Source organism: Herpailurus yagouaroundi, unplaced genomic scaffold (genome assembly GCF_014898765.1).
Source record: "Herpailurus yagouaroundi ecotype Mexico unplaced genomic scaffold, PumYag 410, whole genome shotgun sequence".
Lineage (NCBI taxonomy): Eukaryota > Metazoa > Chordata > Mammalia > Carnivora > Felidae > Herpailurus > Herpailurus yagouaroundi.
This window is the reverse complement of record NW_024412627.1, coordinates 155,884-180,497: the sequence shown is the minus strand read 5'-3', so window position 1 is coordinate 180,497 and position 24,614 is coordinate 155,884. Positions and strand designations below refer to the sequence as shown.

The 24,614-nt window shown below is 44.9% G+C and overlaps 1 long non-coding RNA gene and 1 pseudogene across 2 annotated transcripts in view; one reads left to right on the top strand and one right to left on the bottom strand.

The window, feature by feature from the left end:
- Window positions 1–24,614, bottom strand: part of LOC121022458 (uncharacterized) — a 131,988-nt gene that overhangs the window by 16,617 nt on the left and 90,757 nt on the right. The window lies entirely within an intron of this gene.
- LOC121022514 (uncharacterized) lies at window positions 10,562–10,654 on the top strand (annotated as a pseudogene).

Here is a 24,614-nt window from a genome sequence, read left to right as displayed (position 1 = left end):
AAGAAAGAAAAGCACAGACCAATTTTATCTATGAATATAAATATAAAATTCCTAAATAAAATATAAGCATATGAAATGTAGCAGGGTAACACGAGAGGCTTTTCCATTAAAAATTGAAACAAAGTAGTATGCCCACTATGACCCTAATTATTTAATATCACTCTAAATGTATGGCCAATGCAATAAGACAAGAAACATAAATAAATAAAGGACGCAATTGTTGAAGAGGAAATGGCAACGTTTTTCATTATTTGCATTATCTACCCAGAAAATCCAAGCAAATTAACTGGAAGAAAAATCTTAGCACCCATAAGAGTTCGTTCATTCCTCTTCTAGGAATTTAATCTGAAGAAATATTCAGAAAGTCAAAGATTTATGATAGAGTCCCATCCCAGTGTTATTTTTATTAGTGAAAAAAACTGAATATAATCCAAATATCTAAAGATAAGGGCCTGATCAAATATATTACTTTAGATCTAGATGATGAAATATAAAACAATTAAAATATATGTTAAAGATTATTTAAGGGGCGCCTGGGTGGCTCAGTTGGTAAAGTGTCCGACTTCAGCTCAGGTCATGATCTTACTGTTTGTGAGTTCGAGCCCCACATTGGGCTCTGTGCTGATAGCTACCTCAGAGCCTGGAGCCGGTCTTTGGATTCTGTGTCTCCCTCTCTCTCTGACCCTCCCCTGCTAGTGTGCTCTCTCTCTCTCTTTCTCTCCCTCTCTCGCTCTCAAAAATAATAAATAAAACAAAGAATATTTAATAACATAAGAAAATGTTCATACATCCTGGGAATAAGCACAAAATACAAATCTAAATACAGTATGATTACTTTTTTGGAAAATAAACAAATAAATATGTATATACATGTATTTGCATTGAAAACATGCTGGAAGGAAGGAACGTGAAAATGGTATCACTGTTATCACAGGGGTTTTTCAACTTTTCAACTTTTAGAGAATTTACATGCACCAGTCTTACAAGTTACACTATAAATATACAATAAAATACACAGTAAAAATTTGGAGGATATTACCAGATGATGTCTGAGATCCCTCTCAATCTGCTTCTGGCATAAAAATGACAATGTGTATAAAAATCTGACACTTTAAAACGGAAGAGGATCTGTGATACTATTACCCCCTGTCGATCTGTGTTGGGTTGCCCCATAATGGTAGCAAGTAGCTTCACTAAGAGATTTTGGGGAGGTTGGCTTCCTGAACACAGACTCTATCCTTCAACCTTATCATCCAATAAAACCTTTTTCTTTCTGGGCCCCAGCTGGAGCCCAGTTTGTCACCCAACTCCTTGTTTGCCTTACTTGCTGTCTCCCCTGGGCCCCTTTAGGCAACGCTTATCAAAACCAGATAGCAGGACTCCATCTGAGATGAGCTTCCCAGGTGGCTTATCTTCCAGCAGCACTATATCAAAAACCACTTGGATGCCTGGTTCAGGTCTCTCCCTGGGGACATCCACCAAGGGTAGGGTCTTAGATTTACACGAGTCCTCCCTTAATAGGTTCCTTGTCTGAATTTTGCCTTGTGGTGGACCCACAGCAGACTCAACCCAGACACCAACCAACCTAGCAGACAACACTTAAGTCCCAAGGAGCTAAATTCAAGCAGAATATTTTACCTACCGAACTGGCCTGGAATGGGAAGACACTGGGGGTTTACTGAGGCCAGAGACTTTGGGAAGAACTAAGAGTCCAATTCAGAGACAGCAGCTGTGAAGTCCCATCCATAAAATGAGAGCAAAACCATAAACCAGAAATGGAATCTAGGATATGGGAGAGTCAGAAATGCAGAGAAGCTTGAACACAGCTATACCATCTCCAGGATGGCCAGGACTCAGCTTCAGGGATCGGTTGTGGGCATATTGGGAACGATTAAAACAGGGGACCCAGGAACACAAGCTCAAATGCCTGAAGAGCCCAGGTAATTAAAAGAGAAGATGGACGGCCAGCAGGAGAGTGCCTGCCTCATGCAAAGAGAGGCAGTCACTACTCAGGAATGCCGATCCCCTGCTACCAGATCTGTTCATTATTTTATTTTTTTTAAATAGGCTCCCTGCCCAGTGTGGGGCTTGAACTTTCCATTCCGAGATTAAGAGTCATGTGCTCTACTGACTGAGCCAGCCTGGCGCCCCCAAATCCCTCAATCTTGAAATGTTGCCATTTCATGTTTTGAATGGTATTCACGCCAAACAAGACGTAGTTGCAGGCTTGATTCACTCAATGGACAGCAATTCATGACTTCTGAGGAAAAGTTACAAAGTTGGAAAAGGAGGAAGAATTAATTGACTCTTACCAGACTGACCCACCCTCAACCTTCCCCAACAGGCTTTCCATTACAGGAATGGCAGAAAGAAAGAATTATGCTTTCATTGCTCCAAAGAGCGACCCATCCGACCCCAGGGTGAGGGCAAGGATGACATGGCCACCCACTGACGCTAGCCCCCACCTATTTCCCCACACCTAGGAGTCTGTGGGGACAGGCCGGAAACCAGCACAGTTCCAGAAACCCGCTGTGAGGCACTCAGAGGCTCAATAGTAATGAGTGTGGAAATCTGAATGCCATTGTCACTTCTATGGGGTCCCACCCACCGATAGCTCCTTTGATGTGCTTCTACTTCAGGATACTTCTGACAAGAGAGTAGGGTTTTTTCTTACACCAATAACCAAGTCTCCAACTCTCCGGACACCAGCTAGATGTCCCACAACGTAATTCAATTCTGACACCGTCTATCTGGACATCCACTGGTTAAGGGCCGCGCCTGCTTCATTCAGATGCCAGTTACACCGGGACTTTGGATGCTCTGACTATAAAGTCAGGGAGTTCCCCCAAACCCCTCTTCCGGTTCAGGAATTTTCTGAAACAGTTCACAGAACTCAGGAGAGCACTTTACTTACTTTTACTAAGTACGGAAGTTCATTATAAAGGATACAGGCAAACAGCCAGATGAAGAGGTATGTAGGGCAAGATCTGGAAGGGGTCTGAGCAGAGGACCTTCTGTCCTATGGGGTTGGCTGTGCTACCCTGCCAGCAACTGTGTTCACTAACACCGAGACTCTCCGAACCCCACAGTTTAGGGGTCTTTGATGGAAGTTTCATTACACAGGCGTGGTTGATTAAATCATCGGTTACTCGTAGTTAACTCGGTCACCAGCCCCTCTCCCCTCTCCCAGAGGTCAGGGGGTAGGGCTGAAAGTCTGGAACCTCTAATGATGCCTGGTCTTTCAGGTGACCAGCCCATCTCCCCTCACACCCTCACCGGAGTCCTCAATCTACCTAGGATCCCACCCACTGGTCACCTCACTAGCATACCAAGGACCCTGGGGACAAAGACTAAGTATATTTCTTTCTTTTTGAATGTTTGTGGTTTTTTTTTGAGAGAGAGACAGAGCACAAGTAGAGGAGGGGCAGAGAGAGAGGGAGACACAGAATCCAAAGCAGGCTCCAGGCTCTGAGCTGGTGGCACAGAGCCGGACATGGGGCTCCAACCCATGAACCATGAGATCACGACCTGAGCCGAAGTTGGACGCTTACCCGACAGAGCCACCCAGGTGTTCCCTAAATGTATATTTCTTATTATACAGGTATCACCCACTCTTCAAAAGTTCACATTTCAACACTTTGCTTGTTACAAAAGACCTACGTTGGTATCTGCTTTTGGTAACCAAAAGAAATCCGAAGAATATTTTTGCTTTTATGGGAAAGAAAAAAAAAAAAACCCAGAAAGCAAAAATAGCATTCAGCATTTGTTCGGTGGCAAGTCGTTATAGAGGCAGTGCACATCCCAAGCAGCTAGAGCGGCAAAGCCAAGTCCTTGGTCGCGGAAGGCTGATATTTTCCCATCTTTTCTACTTTTCATATACAGCCTTCTTCAGTCTCTTGTTTAGACACTGGTGTTCTGTTCTCCTTTTCCCCTCGGGCAATTTTATCCATTTTCCCCCACCTTTGTGTAAGGTAAGAAAAATCCAAGCCAGAACCTTGGATCAGTTTCTCTCTGCCACCATATGAAGGCAGGGAGAAGGGAAGTATCATGACCGTGAACTTTCGGCTTAATGTACAATGAGCTGCTCACCTGTAAACACGACCTAAACTCGGACCAGTCGGACTACTCTCCCTCCCTCATCTGGGAAGGAATTAAGGACGGGATGTCCGAAATGAAATGCAAAATAGAGCAAGCTAGGCGAACTGACCAGAATGCCGGTTCAGCTCAACAACAGTCAAGTCAAGGGAGGTGGAATAAAACTATAGTAGAGCTTGCTGGTTGCCAAAAAGTATCCATTCGCCCCTCCTTTGCTAGTAGAGAACACCGTTTTATTTGGTGTGGCAATGCATTCATAAAACACTACTTTGGGGCGCCTGGGTGGCTCAGTCAGTTAAGCATCTGACTTGGGCTGAGGTCACGATCTCAGGGTTTGTGAGTTCCAGTCCCCCATCAGATGAGCACAAGCCCCACATTGGGCAAGTAAGACTACTTTGCCCCACCTCCCATGAGGTCACATGTGACCCTATGATTGGGTTCTGGTCAATGACATGTAAATGGAGTGTTGACTGAACTTCCAGCAAGATCCCTCAAAGGAACTTCTCTCAGTTGGGACATTTGCCCATTTCCTTTCTCTTCTCCTCCTTCTTCTTCCCTGAAATCCAGGCATGGTGTTGAGACATCCAGCAGGCATCTTTGACCATGTGGTGGCCTTGATGATAAAGGTCACACACTTGAACGGCTTACGTGTACCGGGCAGATAAAAGGAGGTAGTCAATACTAAAGAAGCCTTCCCGGACTTCTGTGCTGGCCTCCAAACTTCTTGCACCGGGGAGAGAAATAAATTTCTCCTTTAAATCAGTTTTAACTTTAGTTTCCTGATACAGGCAGCCAAACCTAATCCTAACTGATACAGAAATTACATAAAGTGTATGTTTAAATCAGCTATAAATGTCTCTAAAGGAATTGTATTCCTTTAAGAAATGTATTTCTAAATAAATCTTCCTGGAAGGATCATAATATGTGAACTGAAATCTGCTAAGAAAAAACGATCATAGAAATATACAAGGTATAAACAATCTCTTCTGTGAATACTAAGTTTGCTGGAAAAGGTGAACCGAGAAGGGGGAAAGGCAGCCAAGGAAGGGGCAAAATTCTCATCAGATAGGTTAAAGAAAAGAAAAGAAAAGAAAAGAAAAGAAAAGAAAAGAAAAGAAAAGAGAGAAAGAAACAAGGCTCCTGCAAGGGGAGGAGATGCTTTGCTCTGCATAAGCAGGGGCTCTTCTTTTTTTCTTTCTCCTGAAAGCTTTGATCTTGTGGTCTCTGAAAAGAGATTAGAGAAGAAAAGACAGATATCGCAAGTGTTAGGATCTGCTGACTGAGGTGCGGTGGGGGGAGGTGAAAGCAGTGAGAGGGGAACATCTCACCAGTGTGCTCAAAGCTGTGAACAGCCAAGGAGGGGGGTAAAAACCCTAAGAAGGGTGCTGATGAAGATTTTTGGGAGGTTTTGATGGCAATCTAGCCTGTTCGATGGAAATCTGAGTTAACCCTCGGAGGCCTGGCTACCCAGTTAGGATTCAGTGAGCTTCTCTATTAGGATTGCCCGACTTCAGATCAAACAGACCGGCCCACTATCATGACTTGGTGGTATTACCAAGTATATCCAGGTACACCTGGATTACAGGAGCAAATCTGGTGCAAAGGGTTAATTTACAGAGTACGTTGTTTTGTTTTGTTTCCATTTTCTTAAACTGCTCTCAAAAAGTGTGCTTGGGGCGACGTGGCAACCAAATTCTGCTCTTGTCTGTCCGGATACCAACATTCATTTCGTTTAAATCGTGTTTATTTTTCTTACACTGATGACACGATGACAGCTTACGAAGAGCTTTACACACATTATCTTTTCCAATTAGCACAGCATACATATAAAGTGATCAGGGCAAGTGTAGAGATCTAAGGTGCAGAGAGGTTAAACGACGAGCTAACATCCTTTTATAAAAAACAGTACACCTTATATTTTTAAGTTTGGGGCATGGAACTTAGCATCCGTTCCCACTAATCCATGCTGAGTCAGGATTAAATGTGGAGGATTTTGATTCTATGTTTCATTGATCATGAATCAGTTTTCCTCCAAAGTCATCTACAGGGATGAACCAGGAGAGAGAATAAACCCCATCGAAGGTGACTTTCTTGGGACATCAGTGATAACAAAGCATAGGCTTCATAAGTGATAGGTTGGTGCTGGGTGAGAAAAGCAAACATGATATTTCCACCTGCTGTCACTGACCTCATGGTTCCTTCTACAACACATCCATAATACCAGTTAAATCCTCAGACTAGTCTCCTTTTCTTTACCCTTTTAGTCTAAGATTGTTGTTTTTATAAAAATGAGAGATGCCTTTTCCATCACTGTTCACAGAGAAGCTACTTTTGACCCTTTTGACTACTTGTTGAACCCTCATCCAAGCCAGAGATTAGCTTCCGCTGCCCAGAACAGCGGAAGCTAATCTCTGAAGGACTGACCATCCAGATTACATTTAGAGCAAGTTACATACATCACAGTTTATAACGCATCTTCGTGTGCCCTGTGTAACTGAATCCTTGCAATAACCTAGCATCCCAGCCATGGGCATTATTCTCAGTCAGTATCTAAGAAAACCAAAGTGGAGCAAGTTAAAAATCTTACTCAGAACAGAAAGGGATGGAGTTGGAAATTAAATGCAGGAATGTTTTTACCCCACTGCAAATTTATTCTACAATACCCCACTGAATTAAAATTTCTAACTGGCTCCTATACACATCAGAGTTGCCACAGACCGATTAACCACAAGGAAAAAGATAAGGGATACTTTTTTACTTTAGAGTTGACTTCCCCCTGTTTTATACATTGTTTCAGAGACAAAAATGAATCGTTAAAGGCTAGAATCACCATGAAATACATAGAGTTACTAGTTTTCCTGTATAAAGAGCTTTTTATTTTTATTTAAAAAAATTTTTTTTCTTAACGTTTATTTATTTTTGAGACAGAGAGAGACAGAGCATGAACGGGGGAGGGTCAGAGAGAGGGAGACACAGAATCTGAAACAGGCTCCAGGCTCTGAGCGGTCAGCACAGAGCCTGACACGGGGCTCGAACTCATGGACCGCGAGATCATGACCTGAGCCGAAGTCGGCCGCTTAACCGACTGAGCCACCCAGGCGCCCCTAAAGAGCTTTTTAAAGATCACTAAGAAAACATCTGGGGTACTTGGTTGACTCAGTACAGCAGGCAACTTGATCTCAGGGTCATGAGTTCAAGCCCCATGGTATTTAAAATAAATAAATATGTAACATATACATAAAGTCATTAAGAAAACATCCTAATCCCGTAATGGAGGGGAAAAAAAGATCACGAATAGGCAATTTATATAAAAAGAAATGTAAGTAATACGAACATTCAATGACACTAAAAATCAAAGATATTTTAGGGAGATGTAGTCATCTTTCACTTTTAGACTCAAGTACTGATTGGTTGACTCTCCAGAAAGTCAGCAATGGACAAGGTCTGTTAAACCAGCAGATGCTTGGCATAGGAAGGTACAAGTCCTTCTTCTATGAACTATTTGTGGAAGTGGAAATTGGCACAATGATTCTGGAAATATGTGATAATATGGGTCAAAAGAGTCCAAAAACATTCCTATCAAGGACTTCTGGATTAAAATTAAACAGCCCAATACAAACCTCCCAGGAAAATTTGAACACTCAATAAAACACCCGAACTAGGATTGACAATTAGGTTAATATCGTTGTAAGGGAAAGTTTTACTGGCCGGTAAGTATTAGACCCACAAATCTGGATTAAAAAAAAACAACTGGCGGCCCCACTGTTCTAAGCTAGCAACAGAGACTCTAAACCTTAACTGACAATTAAGCTAGAAAGTTCACAAAGACTCTGAAGGACGCTGGCACACACAGGTGAGAAGACACAGCCCTGAGTTAGGGGTTATGTTAGGGAAGGGTTAAGTCCGGAGAAGAGTTAGAAGACATTTGCCATGAATATTCTAAAAATGGATTACAGGGGCGCCTGGGTGGCTCAGTCGACTAAGCGTCCGACTTCAGCTCAGGTCATGATCTCGCGGTCCGTGAGTTCGAGCCCCGCGTCAGGCTCTGGCTGATGGCTCAGAGCCTGGAGCCTGCTTCCGATTCTGTGTCTCCCTCTCTCTCTGCCCCTCCCCCGTTCATGCTGTGTCTCTCTCTGTCTCAAAAATAAACATAAACGTTAAAAAAAGTTTTTTTTAAATGGATTACAAGGGATGGAGGTGAAGGTCCATTCTTAGCAGATTTATACTTGTTCCATACCTTATGATCATGAGTTGTGCCCTGGCTACTTTGCTTATCAGACGTTCCCCCAGAGACATCATGATTTCAAAGCTGATCTTGTTTCAAAAGTAACCCTAATCCTGAGGCCATGTACACAATCACTTTAGGAAATGTTTTTGCCATAACATTCAGTCTGAAAAGTTTATTCATCCAATGCACATATCATTATAATAGTAATCTCACTCCCTATGACCTCATTGACTTTCTTCATAACATCACTTGCGTTAAGTGCCTTAATTTGACTTATAAGTCAGAAGCCATCAAGACTTATTGTGTTTCTTTCTCCCATACACCTAGCTGGAGAGAGTGAGGGTGGGGAGAAATTCTCCTTCTATTTCTGGAAAAGACAGGGGAATTTAAGTTTTTCCCATATATTAGAAGAAATGTGGGAACTTTCCGAAAAAGGTGCCCTACGGTTGTCAGAAGAAAACTTCGGAAAATATTAATCAACTTGAAAGTGGCTAGGAAGGCTGTTCTGGAGCCACAGAAACAAGGGTAGTTGGGCAGGAGGGAACAGGTGGCCAAATAACCCATCAGTCTCTGCAAATGTACAGCTAGAAGCTGATCGCACACTTAAGTTTAATACGTGGTATTGCTACCTAAGTTCGAATCACTGTATTACAACTGAGGTAAGCTTCATCTGCCTTAGGAGATGCTCTGGTGACCAAAGAAATAAAGTCCTGTTCCATTGGGGAATTTGCTTTGGTGTCTTCTAGGTACTCCTTACCAAATTACCTCACATTTTCACATGATTATAATAAAAGTCCCCCTGTAAATGAGGCTGCCCCCGTCTTAGCCACAATTTATTGCTTCACATCTGAGCACTTGATCTAACTGTGTCAATCAAGATCTTTCCTTTTGGAAATGAGACTAAGACTCTTCTCTCTGATGACTGCTCTCTAAATGAGGAGAATATTGGCAGGGATTATTTCTAGTCCTATATTTATTACCTATTGTTACAGACAACATTTTTTTAATTGAAACATTTATTTATTTGTGAGAGACAGAGAGAGACAAAGCACAAGCAGGGCAGGGGCAGAGAGAGAGGGAGACACAGAAGCCGAAGCAGGCTCCAGGCTCTGAGCTGTCAGCACAAAGCTCAACGCAGGGCATGAACCCACGAACCATGAGATCATGACCTGAGCCAAAGTCAGATGCTTAACCAACAGAGCCACCCAGGCGCCCCAGTTGCTGTGTAAAATACTAGCCCCCAAAACTTAGTGAATTAAACAGTAAACACGTTATCTCACAGTTTCTGGGGATCAAGAATTCAGAAGGGGCTTGGCTGTATGGTTGTGGCCCAGGCTCTCTTGCAAGGTTGCAGTCAGGATGCTGGCTGAGCCTGTAGCATCTGAACGTTTGGTCGGGGCTGAAGAATCCACTTCCAAGATGGCTTCCTCACACGGATATTGGCAGGAGGCATGAGTGCCTCACCACATGGACCTCTCCGCAGGGCAATGTGAGTGTCCTCGTGACATGGCTTCCCCAGAACAAGTGATCCAAGAAAGAGAGTAGGGAGGAAGCCACAGCACCCTTTATGCCCCGGTTTCAGAGGTCACAAACCCTCATTCTGCCACATTTTATTCATTAAGAGTGAGACAGGAAGTGCAGCCCGTGCTCAGTGAGAGGGGAATTAGACTCCCAACTGGAGGAAGGAATCGCCAAAGAATTTGAGGACATATTTTCAAAAGTGCCAGAGAGCATATATACAGAGAGAAACAGAAGTGAGTCAAAGAGTCTGCTTGTGTTCCCTGAGGTGGGCTGCATCCTTGCCCTTGGGTTTTGTAAAACACCACTGCATTCTTAAAAAGAAATCTTCTTCCCTAAGCTGTCTTGAGTTGGTTTAATTACTTTTCAACTAACAGAATCTTAATCACTACATGACTTCCTTCAATTAAAATCTTTGGCTCTTCTGATGATTTCTGCTTCAGCCACTTTGCTCAGAGATCCGGGCACTGATTTTTTCGATATCCTGAAGTCTTTTATCCCTCTCCCAGATGATCCTACCTGCCCAAAACTATTGCCATAATCTTCGGTCCCCTCTTACCTCTTTTTCCAGTCTGCCTCAGCCTTCCCTGTTCTGGACACCGCTTGGTAGTATCAGAAGAGAGAAAACACAAAACCAAACAAGAAACCAAAAGAGAAAATCCTCCTGAGCACATGTCGTCTGGATAGTAAGGATACATGACTTCTGAGAGGCTCCTTCCCATCGCTTCTCGGCCTTTTGGCTAAGATCAAGTGTAGTATTAGAGGCTCCTTCCCTGAAAGTTTGAGTTCAAAGTCAAGAAAACGTGACCTTCTGCTTCTGAAGTCAATAAAAAAAAAAACAACGTCCAACCTCGATGACCTGAGCAATACTTCATAGAATATACTGCCCAGGAGGGGCATCGGGATGGCTCAGTCGGTGAAGCGTCCAACTCTCGGTTTCGGCCCAGGTCATGGTCCCACAGTTCATGAGTTTGAGCCCCAAGTCGGGCTCTGTGCTGACAGGGTGGAGCTTGCTTGGGATTCTCTCTCTCCCTCTCTCTCTCTGCCCCGCCCCTGCTCAAGCCCGCTCCCTCTCGCTCCCTCTCAAAATAAATAAATAAACTGAAAAACAAAAGGAGGGGCTCCTGGGTGGCTCAGTCAGTTAAGCGTCCAACTGCAGCTCAGGTCATGATCTCACCATCCATGAGTTCAAGCCCCGCATCGAGGTCTGTGCTGACAGATCAGAGCTTGGATCCTGCTTCAGATTCTGTGTCTCCCTCTCTCTCTGCCCCTCCCCCACTCACACTCTGTGCCTCTCTCTCTCAAAAATAAATAAAACCACTAAACAAAACCAAAACCAAAACACTGCTCGGGATACGAAAGAGTCTCCAAAATCTCCAGCCAGAAAAAAATGTGAGAAAAAATGGCAGTATGTAAGTGCTATATGAGCAGACCCTCTCCTGATTACCTACCTGTCAAGAGGCTATGGGTCCTGTAGTGACAGATAAAGCAAAGCCGAGGTGAAGGCTTTGTTAGTGTTCATTTTGCACTGCGCAAGGCAAAGAGAGATTTCCAGTGGGTGCGGGGGTTTTGGCTACCAGGAAGGTCCAATAAAGGACAGAAGAGGAAAACCATCCCCATACTCTTCCAAAGTCATTGAGAAATATTTCTCAAGAGGGATAGATAGAAGAAATGCTACGTGCTTTCTAGTCCCCTGCCCAAACCTGGAATATGGACGTGCAGTGGATCCCGGGAAGCAACACCAAGACCCCCGCCTCAAAGCCAGTGTAGCCCTGCTGGGCATGCAGGCTGCTGGAGGCTCACAGCTCTGCCCCTCCTTGGAGATTGCCCTCGGTTATGGGGAGCTACGCTGCCCAAGGTTATACACCCTCTCAGGGGATGGCATATGGCCAATGACGGATTGGCTCAAGAGTTCAAAGGCTCAGCCTTTCTCTCAGTTTGCAAGGACTCTGAAGGGCTGTCCCAGATAGAGTTCCTGTCCAAATTCCAGCCCCCATTTGCAGCCACATCCCGTTTACGCCCTGCCCAGTCTTGCGGTTCTCACTTTCTTGCAAGTGTATCTTCCAGGAAACCTGTGCTCGGAACTCTCCATCTCAGAGTCTGTTTCCAGGGGTTCCGTCTAAAGCAATACTATTATCTTCTTCATCCAGATGACAAAACCGAGTTTTGGGGAGTGATAGCAACATGCATCTGGCCACAGAGTGCATGGTGGAACTCTGATCTGACCCTGAGGCTGTCTCATTCTCAGGTCGCACCGTTCCCAGATTAACCATCCACCAAGCATGCATTCAATATCTTGTCGATTTTCCAATTACCTTATTGGTTGGGAGAGCATCCTAAGGATGAGACCTGAAAATCCTGACCCATTGCAATGCTTTACCCGCTTGCATGGTAACACTACAAATTTGGTTTGTAAATTAGTCTGTGTGTCTAGACAATGTGAGCCCGTGTCTAAAGGGACCTCATTCCAGGGGAGTGGATAAAATAGTTTCTGTCACTTTGAGGTCTTGCCTGAGAGTCTGCCCGCCATCACCGGAACTGACCCCAGCCTTCTATATCATTTTGCTTTTCCAACGAGACAAAAGCAAACCTCTGATTGCATTCTCCACTGCAGCAAGTTAACTCCAGGCACCTCATTTAGACTAAGAGGGAGGCGCAGCTCTAAAGAAGAAGGAGACATGCGGAGAGGAATGCCCAGCTCCGAATTCTGTGAGCTCAGTCCACCAAGGCTGTGGGCAACAGGGATCAAGACATAGTGGTATCTGGGGAGCCGTAGACACATTGAGATTTGCACCTCCAGACTTTGAATTTCTAATGCAGCCACCAGCAGAGTGATTTATTAGACTGACCCATGGATCTATATCAGACAAATCTCACCTTCGCATTAGGATCAACAATCCCAGGAATTGTTCTCATATTAAAGAAAAAATATTACATTTTATGGCCATCTTTGTGACTCTCATACAACCCATGACAGAAAAATAGTAAGTTTTCTGTAATAGACAATGGAAGAACATTCTCTGGTTGGGCTAACCTCCATTTTAAAGTCTATTGATTCCTTTGGTTTAATTTTCTTTTTGTTTTTAAATTACCAAAACAATAACGCTGACAGTAAATTTTGTAACAATACAGAAGAATATAAAATAATAAGTAAAACTTCCCTTTTAATCCTCTCCCAAAGCCGCTCTTCCGAGATCACCACTGGGCACGGTTTGAAGTGTGGTGTCTCACCTTCTTCCCTATGCATTTTCTTTTCTTTTAAAAAAAAATTTTTTTTTAACGTTTATTTATTCTTGAGAGACACAGAGAGCACAGGCAGGGGAGGAACAGAGAGAGAGGGAGACACAGAATCCGAAGCAGGCTCCAGGCTCTGAGCTTTCGGCCCAGAGCCTGACGTGGGGCTCAAACCCACGAACTGTGAGATCATGACCTGAGCCGAAGTCAGATGCTTAACCGACTGAGCCACCCAGGCGCCCCTTCCCTCTGCATTTTCAAGTGTGCATACATATGTGCATGCAAACATGGACACGTATGCCTACACACGTACACACATAGTTGTAGCCTCAATATGATTCTGCTATACAGATTGTGCAGTGTCTTCTGTTATTCAAAACAATAGAGTGGACTTTTCCTGTAACCAATGCAACCCTGTAACCACATAGTTATCAACAACAATAATTGTAATGCTGACAATGAAGCATACTATGAGCAGGCACGGTTTCAAGTGTTTTCTATCTAGTAACACATTTAGCCTGACACTTGGCCTATAGATGAGAAAGCTGAGGCCCCTGGAAAAGTTAGTAAACTCGCCCCAGGGCACACAGTCAATGAATGGTGAAGCTGGGATTTGAACCCAGGGAGTCTAGCGCCAGAAGTCTACTCTCATCATAGAGTGGGGAACATTCTCTCATCAATCATATCAGGAAAGGTTGAGGAGGTGCCCTGGATTCTTCAAAAGTATGGGAGCGACTCACTGCAAAGTCTGTCGTTGTATTCTGAGACTCCCAGATGCCCATCTCAGAGACCCGGGAGCCTGAATAGATACCAGTTTCGCCTAGGTTGAGCCGTCATGGCCACTTACCACGAGAGGGCTGATCCCTGAGGCTGAGTCACAGAAATAAAAGCTGAGGAACGGATCCCAATGTCTCCATATGTTTTCATCTTTATTTTTTTGTTTCTTTATGTATTTATTGTTTTAAGTGGACTTCAAGCCCAGCGCGGAGCCCAATGCGGAGCTTAAACTCATGACCCTGAGATCAGGACCTCGATGCTCTACTGACTGAGCCACCCAGGCGCCCCTCATCTTTTTTTTCTTAAAGATTTTACTTTTTTTTTTTAAGTAATCTCCACCCCCGACGTGGGGCTCAAACTTACAACCCTGAGATCAAGAGTCACATGCTCTACCGACTAAGCCAGCCAGGTGCTCCCTATTTTCATCTTTAAAGCCAAGCACTCCAGAATCTGAATGTGGCTTTGGATTTTATTATGATCTAGAGGAGGAGCAGAGTAAAATAAATTTTAACAACTGAAAACACAGTAGGCATTCAGCCAACGGTAGGTGGACGTCGGATGGATGCGTGAATAAACATGTGGACAGAAGAAGAAACAAAGAGGAACCAAAGAGGCTGGCCTGGGTCCTAGAAATGAGCCCGAGTCTTAACGCCTGATAGATCGCTTGTTCCTGGCTCCAGATTCAGGGTGGTTTACTATTCCGGCAACATCCATGTATTTCTGATTTGGGAATTTGGCACCACCCGGGCACCCTGACCACCAAGCCCCAGGGCCATTTTTTCTGCCAGCTGGCTTCTTGTTTCAACTTTCTCTTCTTCCCTGCTGGCCTTCTTTCTAGCCTCCTTCTGTTTCTTCAGTTTTCCATTATTGTTTCTGTTTGAGTTTCTGGTTTTAATTCAAGATGTAGTGTTTGCTCAATGTAGCCAGTGAAATAATGCGAAGACGTATAAAGAAATACCTTCTTGGGGAGCCTGGGTGGCTCAGTCGGTTAAGCCTCTGACTCTTGGTTTCAGCTGGGGTCCTGATCTCACAGTTTGTGAGTTCGAGCCCTGCACGGGGCTCCATGCTGCTGACTGTGGAGGAGAGATTCTATCTCTTCCTCTCTCTCTCTGCTCCTCCGCTGCTCACTCGTGCTCTCTCTTTCAAAGTAAATAAATAAGCATTAAAAAAATACCTTCTTGGGGCGCCTGGGTGGCTCAGTCAGTTGAGCGTCCGACTTCGGCTCAGGTCATGATCTCACAATCTGTGAGTTCGAGCCCCGCATCGGGCTCTGTGCTGATGGCTTAGAGCCTGGAGCCTGCTTCCAATTCTGTGTCTCCCTCTCTCTCTGCCCCTTCCCTGCTCATGCTCTGTCTCTCTCTTCTCAAAAATAAATAAAAACATTAAGAAAAAAAAATTTTTTTTAAATACCTTCTAATGCTCCTCTTCCAGTCCTGCCTTCTTCAGATAACCACCACCACCAGCAGCCTGGTGTGTATTTTCCACCTCTTTCTCACACTCACAGAAACATGCAAACATAGAATCATATGTAGAAAAGGTCTTCGGGGTATGTGCTTTTACAAAAATAGAAGCATATTATACACACGATTTTACAACTTTTTTCCCCCTAAGTATATCGGCCCTCCAGGCCGATAGACCGAATTATAACTTCTTTTTGTTGTTTTTGTGAAGCTTGCTTGATAATTAAGCAAATTATCACACAGTAGAATTGACCTTTGGGAGTCTTTCATACATCTATTCACTCATACAACCACCACCACGATAAGAACACGTAACGTTGCCATCACCTCCAAAAGTTCCCCTGTGCACTTTTAAGATGTCCTTCGTTTTATTTATTTGTTTGTTTATTTTTAGAGAGAGTGAGAGAGAGAGAGGACAAGCAAGGGAGAGGATTAGTGGGGGCAGAGAGAGAGAGAGAGAGAGAGAGAGAATCTTAAGCAGGCTCCATGCTCAGGGTGGAGCCCAACACAGGGCTCGATCCCACAACCCTATGATCACAACCTGAGCTGAAATCAAGAATCGAACGTTCAACCGACTGAGCCATCCAGGCTCCACAAGATTGGCTTCTTTAACTCAGCATAATGCCTTGGAGATACATCCAAGTTGTGTGTATCAATAGCTCTCTATTAGGGCTATTAATACTCTTACTGTCACACATGTTATAAAAAAAATCATATGTGGGAAAGTTTGGCTTTTGATTTTGTTTCGTTCTTTTGACAGATTTGGTGTTTGTTTTTTAATTTTTTTAACGTTTTATTTATTTTTGAGAGAGGGCAAGCAGGGGAGGGGCAGTGAGAGGGGGACAGAGGATCTGAAGCAGGCTCTGCACTGACAGCAGCAAGCCCGATGTGGGGCTTGAACTCACAAACCGTGAGATCATGATGTGAGCCAAAGTCGGACACTCAACTGAGTTGCTCCAGGTGCCCCAGGTTTTGTTTTTTTAATGTAGTCACATGTGTCTGTCTTTTCTTTGCGTATTCTGGGTTTACAGTCTTGTTTGATTGGAAAGTCACCCTCTGCCAAAGTTTTAAAAAATGTTTCAACTGTCTTTCCCCCAAGATGTATTTCCCTTAACATGTCCAAACCCTCTGAGAGTTAACTATGATCATTTCCATCCCTCCTTTCCAGATGAGGAGCCTGGGATTTGTAGGGATCGTGTAACCCGCCCAAAGATGCACATCAGGGAAGGTACACAGCAGTGACTCAGACCCCAGTGACCCCATGGAGAGCCCACGGGCTTAACCACCAAGCTGTACCCCCTCCTTTATCAGCACACCAAGTCAGATGCCAAACCTGTCCCTGTGCGGTGTTGTCCTTGATCTCCTACAGAGACTGAGCAAACAAAAAAAAGTAACAATGCAAAAAGAGTGGGAATAAGGGTCTACTGCTTCTCTGGGGTGCATTCAGCATGGCGAGTGATGAGAAATGCGGGAGTCACTCCCTTGGGGGCTTTGTGGAAGCCATGTACCCAGTGGAAACAGAATGAGACAGACCTGGGAGAATGGAAATTCCGTGTCTTACTAGCTGAGTGACCTAGGACAAGTTATTTAACCTCTCTGAGCTCTAAGTCTCTGACCTGTAGAATGGTAGTAACAATATCTGTCTCTTGGGGGTGTCGTTATGATCTTCAAAGAGGCATTTTTCACGACACCTGGCATAATGAAGGGGGTTATAAAATGTGCTTTTCCCTTCCTTCCAATGTACACACCAAGTCAAGCCCAAGAGAGAGCAGCCGATCTTGCCAACCATGCGTTTCACAAGGTTAAGGAACCACAGTTGTGAATCCGAAAAGCACAGGGACCTATAATCCTTAAGAGGCATGTAGCTCTTTGGCATAATAATAGCTAATATTTACAGGGCTTGCCATCTGCCAGTTACCTTGTCAACTCATTTAATCTTTCCTACAATCCTATAACCTAGGTACTACCATTATTCACATTTACAGTTAAAGAAACTGAGTCCCAGAGAGACTTAGTAATTCATTTGAGATCGTATATGGCAGAGCTGGGATTTGAACCTGCGGAGTCTGGCTCCAAAACCCATACCCTTAGGTAACGTGCCGTGCCGTGCTCCTGATACGACACCACACTGTATCACATGACACCACGCCATACCGCACTATGTGATACGTCTAGCCAAACACAATACCCTCTGGTATTGTGATCGACTGGTGGTTAGCTAAAGATAAATAGGGTAAATTTGGGGGAAATGGGCTAGCGGACACATGAGCCATGAATGAGGGCGGGGTCTTGAGGTCTTCAGCAAACTGAAGCCAAGATTATTCCATGGCATGACACCCTGCTGAGAGGCTGAAGCTTGCCATCTTCATTTCAAGCCCCGCAAAAGGCCACTTCTTCTGACAGCTTCCTATGGGGGACAGCCAGCACCTGTCAGGATGTTTTGCATGCAAGTGAAGAATCAGCCCTAGCTGATCTAGTAAAAAGGGAATTTATTGGAGGGATTTATGGAGAAGTTCCAAAAATTGAAGGAAAACCTGGACAAGCAGAGAGAATGTGAGTTGGAGCCGCTCCGGGCGTGAGGAAGCAGTGATGGGTCTCTTCTGGACCCCGCCGCGGAGATGAACACAGTCCAGTGATCTCCCGTCATCCACACTCCTCCAGGTTCCAGAAAGAAGACATCTGATTGGATCAGCCTGGGGCTTGTGCTCATCCAAAGGAGGAAGTGACCCTAGGACAACTCGGGGGTGCGAGAACAGGCGGCCTGTGTTCACTTCTTAGGGTCACGTCCTCCAGCAGCCACCAGACTGCCACCTCTCACGGGTAGATCCTAGCTTTCTGTATACAGACTTCCCAGTTTGGAATCATCACCCACAGCTTTGTCTGCCCAACAAAGTCAGCGTGAGTCCATTCCTCTTTGAAATCCTCGAGGCCAGAGCGGAGACGCTCAGACAAAAGAAAGTCTGACGCAGACACTCAAATGCGCAATGGGAAGGCCCTGGGGACTTATAAATCAGGTAACACAACTGCTCTCACGGGCAGTAAATGGGAATGCATCTCTCCATCTCATCCTCCGTGATAAGTGGGCATCAGATTGGTCCTCATCACCATGCAGACCCTCGGATCATTCCGCAGCGTGTCCTGGCAGCTTGGAGACTGTCTAGCCTTAGAGCCCTGGCCGATGGCCATTCAAAGCACAGAATACACTTAAGAATTCGTGACAATAAAAAAAGGACCGTAAAAAATCAGGACTGAAGGGACTGAACTCTGAAATCCTTAGGAATTCAGCGGGAATCTGCCTTGGCCCCTGTCTGATTATCCAGTATGTGGGTGCTGAGGCTGCTAAGGAAGCTCCTGAGGAAACCTCAGACCCATTCCAAAGAGTGATCAAAGTGTCCACTACTAACCTGGAACACAGATGGCTCTCGGCGTCCAGAAACGTTAATGCCCCCAAACCCAAAAACTCAGATCTAGAAACGAATAATTACTTATAAGCCACAGGCATTTATTCAACAAATATTTATTGAGTTACACTTATGTTGTATTTATGTGAATTTCTTGCTCCCATGTCACTGGGGCAGCTGCTTTTTAGCTAATCAAGGCCGGGCTGGACTCAGGTCTGCTGAACTTCACTGGGATGAGCTCGACTATGATCAGGGCATTTGCATCCCACAGTAATGACAGGAGTGCACAAGAGTCAGCCCCACGACACAAGCACATTCTAAGCCTCCGCCTGTGTCTTGTCCACTAACATCCCAACGGCCAGAGTAAGATCAAGAGGCAAGGAGGTGCACTCGACCCACGATGAGGCCATGACAGGTGGGTGGATAATACTATCAGAAAGGAGATGAGGATATAGGGCCAATAATTCAATAATGAGGAACAGGCAGTCTTGTGAAGATCAAAGAGAAGGACCTGTGTACGGCTGCATACACAGGTCACAAAAAGAGGGAACAGTGATAATGGAGGCGAGAGAAATACAGAAGACGGGCATCCAGTCCAGGGTCCAGAGGTGTACGAGGGCTTTCATATCTCATTAAGGTTTCTCCTGCATTCCCTACCTTGATAAAGACCTACTCCCAAACAGACTGAGGCTGAGCTATAGACATCCAACTGCTGGACCAAGAGACCCACAGGCTAACGTTCTCTCTGTTTCTTCTTCTTTCTTCTCAGATCACTGTCACACCTTGGATGACATTGGTGGCGGCCAAGGGAACAATCTCGGGGAAGCAAGACAACTGTTTCAGGGAGGCAGTGGAAACAGAAACCAGGCCACAGGAATGAAAATCGTGAGGACGCTCTAATTTATTCTGGAATTTATTCCAGAATTTACTAGGAAGGAAACATTTATTCTGGAATTTGCTAGAGAGAAGAAAGGAGAAAAAGGAAGCGAAGGTTGAAGGATGTACCATTCCGACCTCAAGGCATTTGCCCATGCCTTTCCTTCTACCTGAAATGTTTTTCCATCAGATCTCACGGAGTTGACGCCTCCCTGCCATTCAGACCTCAATTCAACTGTCACCTCCTCAGAAAGACTTACCCTGGGACACCCCTCTCCTCATCTAAAGCGTTCCTGTTCCACCCCACATCATTCTCTAATATATGCCATTATCTTCATTGCATTTGTCTAGTCTCTAGATTTTTCTTTTTTCTTGTTGTTCGTTGACTCTTTATTATCTGTCCTCCTCACTAGAGTGGGTTCGGGTACCTTTGTTCAGTCTTGTGTACTGTGTCCTCAGTGACTTCAATAGTTTCTGGAACATGGTGGGTGCTCCAAGCAACTGTTTTTTAAAAATTTTTTAAATGTTTATTTCTTTTTGAGAGAGAGAGAGGGAGTGCGAGTGGGGGAAGGGGTGGAGAGAGGGGGACACCCAGAATCTGAAGCAGGCCCCAGGCCCTGAGCTGTCAGCACAGAGCCCGATGAGGGGCTCGAACTCATGAACCATGAGATCATGACGCTTAACTGACTGAGCCTCCTGGGCACCCCTCAAAGTAATTGTTGAATAGATGAATTGATGGATGAATCAATGAGTAACTTTGAAAATAGTGAAAAAGAGCAGAAACTAGAAATGATGAAAGAGAAGAATACAGAAAGAAGAGAAGAAGGGAAGGGCGTCTGGGTGGCTCAGTCGGTCAAGTGTCTGACTTCGGCTCAGGTCATGATCTCGCAGTTCATGGGTCAGAGCCCCAAGCTGGGCTCTGTGCTGACAGCTCAGAGCCTGGAACCTGCTTCGGATTCTGTCTCCTCCTTTCTCTCTGCCCCCCCCCCCGCTCATGTTCTGTCTGTCTCTCTCTCAAAAAATGAATAAACATTTAAAAATTAAGAAAAAAAGAAGAGAAGGAAGAGTGATAAACCAAAACAATGTGGCAAATTTGAGGAGAGCATAGGAAGCAGTTGGTGCAAGAGAAAATGAATTTCAGAAAGAAATTGCACCAGGAACAGAAGAGTTAAAATCTGCAGCGGCTGCCCTGATGCTCAGTGTCTGAAGGGGGTGATCAAGGGGAAGAGGGCTTAACAAGGGGCTTGCGGCTCATTTACATCCTTTGATCCATCAAAATCTGACCAGGAGGCATCGAGTTGGAAACTGCCACACACTTTGCATTCTTCCTTTGTGCTGAACAATAGCTCAGTACTAGCCCGGCAGGAATAGGAAGGTCAAAAGACAATCTGTTTCTTGTAAATAAATAATAATAAATTACCATGCTTGACTATACTCAGGAGTCCCACTGTGCTTGGAGTGCCACTTTGGATTAGAGTCCCTTGCTGACAGCCCAGGACCTGGGGCCCTGAAGGTCCCCGCCGTTCTCCCAAACTCCATCTCCCACTTTAGTTCTGGCAAATCACCGCTTCCTCTCCATTTATTCTTTCTTTCCCCCTCCTGACACTCCTACTGCAATTCTAATACGTAACTTTTACTCTCTTTTCTTCCAACGAGTTATCCCTCCCAATTGCTTTCCAGGAGGGTTCATTGACTGAATCCTTCAGCTCACTAATTCGCTCTTCAGCTGTACTCATTATGCCAGCCAACTTCTCCTTGGACAATATATGTGGCTTTCATTTTTCACAATGTTTTTCACGCCCAAACAATGTGGCCTTTATTTATTTATTTGCAGTATATTTTTCATGTCCCAGAGTCACCAAATGGCTCTTCAAAACTTCTTATTCCTATTTTTTGTTCCTAAAATCTTTGGATTTGGATATTCGTTTTCCTTGTTTTAACTTTAAGAAATTCGAACCCGGGGGTGCCTGGGTGGGTCCGTTGGATAAGCATTTAACTCTTGATTTCAGCTCAGGTCGTGATCCCAGGGCCGTGGGATTGAGCCCCGATTCGGGCTCCATGCTGAGTGTGGAGCCTGCTTGAGATTCTCTCTCTCTCTCTCTCTCTCTCTCTCTCGCTTTCTCTATCTCTCCCCTTCTGCCCCCTCCCCCACTCATGCTCGACCTCTCTCTAAAACAAAAAATATATATATCCACAATAGCCAAATTACAGAAAGAGCCTAAATGTCCATCGACTGATGAATGGATAAAGAAGATGTGGTATATATATGTATAACAGTGGAGTATTACTCGGCGATCAAAAAGATTGAAATCTTGCCATTTGCAACAACATGGATGGAACTAGAGTGTATTATGCCAAGCGAAATAAGTCAGAGAAAGATAAATATCATATGATTTCCCTCATATGTGGAATATAAGAAACAAAAACAGATGAACATAGGGGAAGGGAAGGAAAAATAAGATAAAAACAGAGAGCGAGGCAAACCATAAGAGACTTTTAAATACAGAGAACAAACTGGGGGTTGCTGGAAGGGAGAGGGTTGGGGAGATGGGTAAATGGGTGAGGGGCATTAAGGACAGCCTTGGTGGAATGAACACTGGGGGTCATATGGACGTGACGAATCACTGGACTCTACTCCCGAAACCATTATTACACTATATGTTAACCAACTTGGCTTATTTTATTTAAACATAAATAAACAATTTAACAAATTCGCATCCATTATTTCTGCTTCTTACGGCACAGATTGTTTAAGTTGGTGTGTCGTATTTTCCTAGAACTCAGATTCCTTTGGGACTATTTGATGGCTTGGCTGTGATGATGAAGGCTGGGTGGGGGAACAGATGAGGTTGGAGGCAAGACCCTTGATCCACGTTCGTCCTCCTCCCGGTAGGGTTGTGCCGAGGGTTTCCAGGTGTAACAATTTGCTCGCAGTCACTTCCCTTTTTCACCCCTGTCCTTCTCCTCCTCTGGGAATGGGCCGGATTCTAGGCTGCAGACGGTGCTGCTCTCGGCCACCCTCTGCTGGGATTGTCCCAGGGCCAGCCAGCGTCAGTCAGTCCTTGTCACCCGCCCATGACCCCCACAGAACTCCAGGCCTGTCTTGCTCTGGATACAACTGCCCCAGTTTCCCTGCTCTGGGATCCATCGCAAAGGGCGGGGGAGGGGGGGGCGGCGGGTCAGCCCTCAAGTTCTTGCCCCGCCTCTGCCACCTGTGACGCTCAGACCTCCTTTTACCCTGTCATATTGACACTCCAGCACTTTCTCCCTCTTGAAATGATGTGCATAGTTTTAGTTACGCTCTAGGATCTCTGACTCTCTCTCTGTGTCTTTTGCAGCAGCTCCAGGGTTAGATGCAAGAAGGAGCCAAGAGACTTTATCAATTCTCCACCTCTGCGAGTCTGTTCATGCATCGACTAGCATGCATGCACGCACACAGATGCCCACGATGAAGCATAATACTGGGGACCTCATGTAGGCATATTTGCAGGACAAATTTTCTTTTTTTTCTCAATATATGAAATTTATTGTCAATTTGGTTTCCATACAACACCCAGTGCTCATCCCAACAGGTGCCCTCCTCAATACCCATCACCCACCCTCCCCTCCCTCCCACCCCCATCAGCCCTCAGTTTGTTCTCAGCTTTTAAGAGTCTCTCATGCTTTGGCTTGAAATGCTACAACGGTGGATAGGCCAATCTGAAATTTTGATAAAAATTGTTTAAGTGCCCTTCAAAACACCGTACCAATTTGCACTGTCAATCTCGGTGCCGATTTCCCTGCAAAAACTGTATGCGTGGAGTATTACCAAACATTTCAATGTTCACAACAAAAATGTACAGGAAAAAAAATGCATTGTTCTTTCAATGTGCTAGACTTCCGTTATGAGGAACATTCAATTATTTTTTCATTTGTGTACTGTACCATTTCCTAAATTAGTGAAAAGGGGCGCTTGATCTGGATACCTACTATCAAAATGATTTGTGAAATAATTTGTGGAACATCCAGCTTACGGGGGGGGGGGGACAACGATTAATACACACAAGGAAAAATGCTGTCACTGCTATTTTTAAAAAATGTGAATTAAAGCAATACATATGATACCATTATTTTTAACTTTGTACAACTGGCAAAGACCTAAAAATTTCCTAATTCCCATGGTTGGCAATGTCCCAGCACTGCTGTGGCTAGCACTAATCCAAATAAAAGTGATGATCTGTGTCATGTTCTTTTGCCCCAAATTCTGCCTTTCCTACTTTTTAATTCTTCAAGCTACTGTAAAGGTAGCATTAAAATCTCTTGCTACCTTATTACTTCTCTTACTTCCTCTGAACTAGACACTCACCCTCTCTTAACTCTGGATGAGAAATAGGGAAGAGGGGGGTGCCTGGGGAGGTGGGGGCTCGGTCGGTTAAGCGTCCAACTCTTGATTTCGGCTCAGGTCACGATCTCATGGTTCAGGAGTTCGAGCCCCGCATGGGGCTCTGCGCTGGCAACGTGGAGCCTGCTTGGGATTCTCTCTCTCTCCCCGTCTCTGTTTCTCCCTGCTTGTGCTCTCCTTCCCATAACAAAATAAAAAAAAAAAAAAAAAAGATAAGGGGAGAGAGAAATCAGCTGGATTTCCAAGTGCCAGTGTTGACATTTGACACACGAGGGATCACTTGGTGTCTTAATTCGGGTTCCCCCAAAAGCACGCTATGAGGATTTGGGTGCCGGCAGTTGATTTGGGATGTAATACCAGGAAGCAACAGTAGGGGGCGGCGGGAGTGAGGCAGGGAAGGGGTCACCATCACTAAAGAGCGGTTCGGACTGGTGACCCCTTGAGAAACAGTACTGTATCTCAGAATCGCCCCTCTGAAGGACACGAGGCAGGGGTCTCCATTGACTCCCCCCCCCCCCCCCCCCCCCCCCGAGCGTCACCTGGGGGTGTGCTAACCTCCCCGCCCCTCCAGGTTGTCCTTCAGAAAAGCACACTGAGGTATGGAAGTGCAGCTATGTAGTAAGCACTTGAGCCACAATGCCACC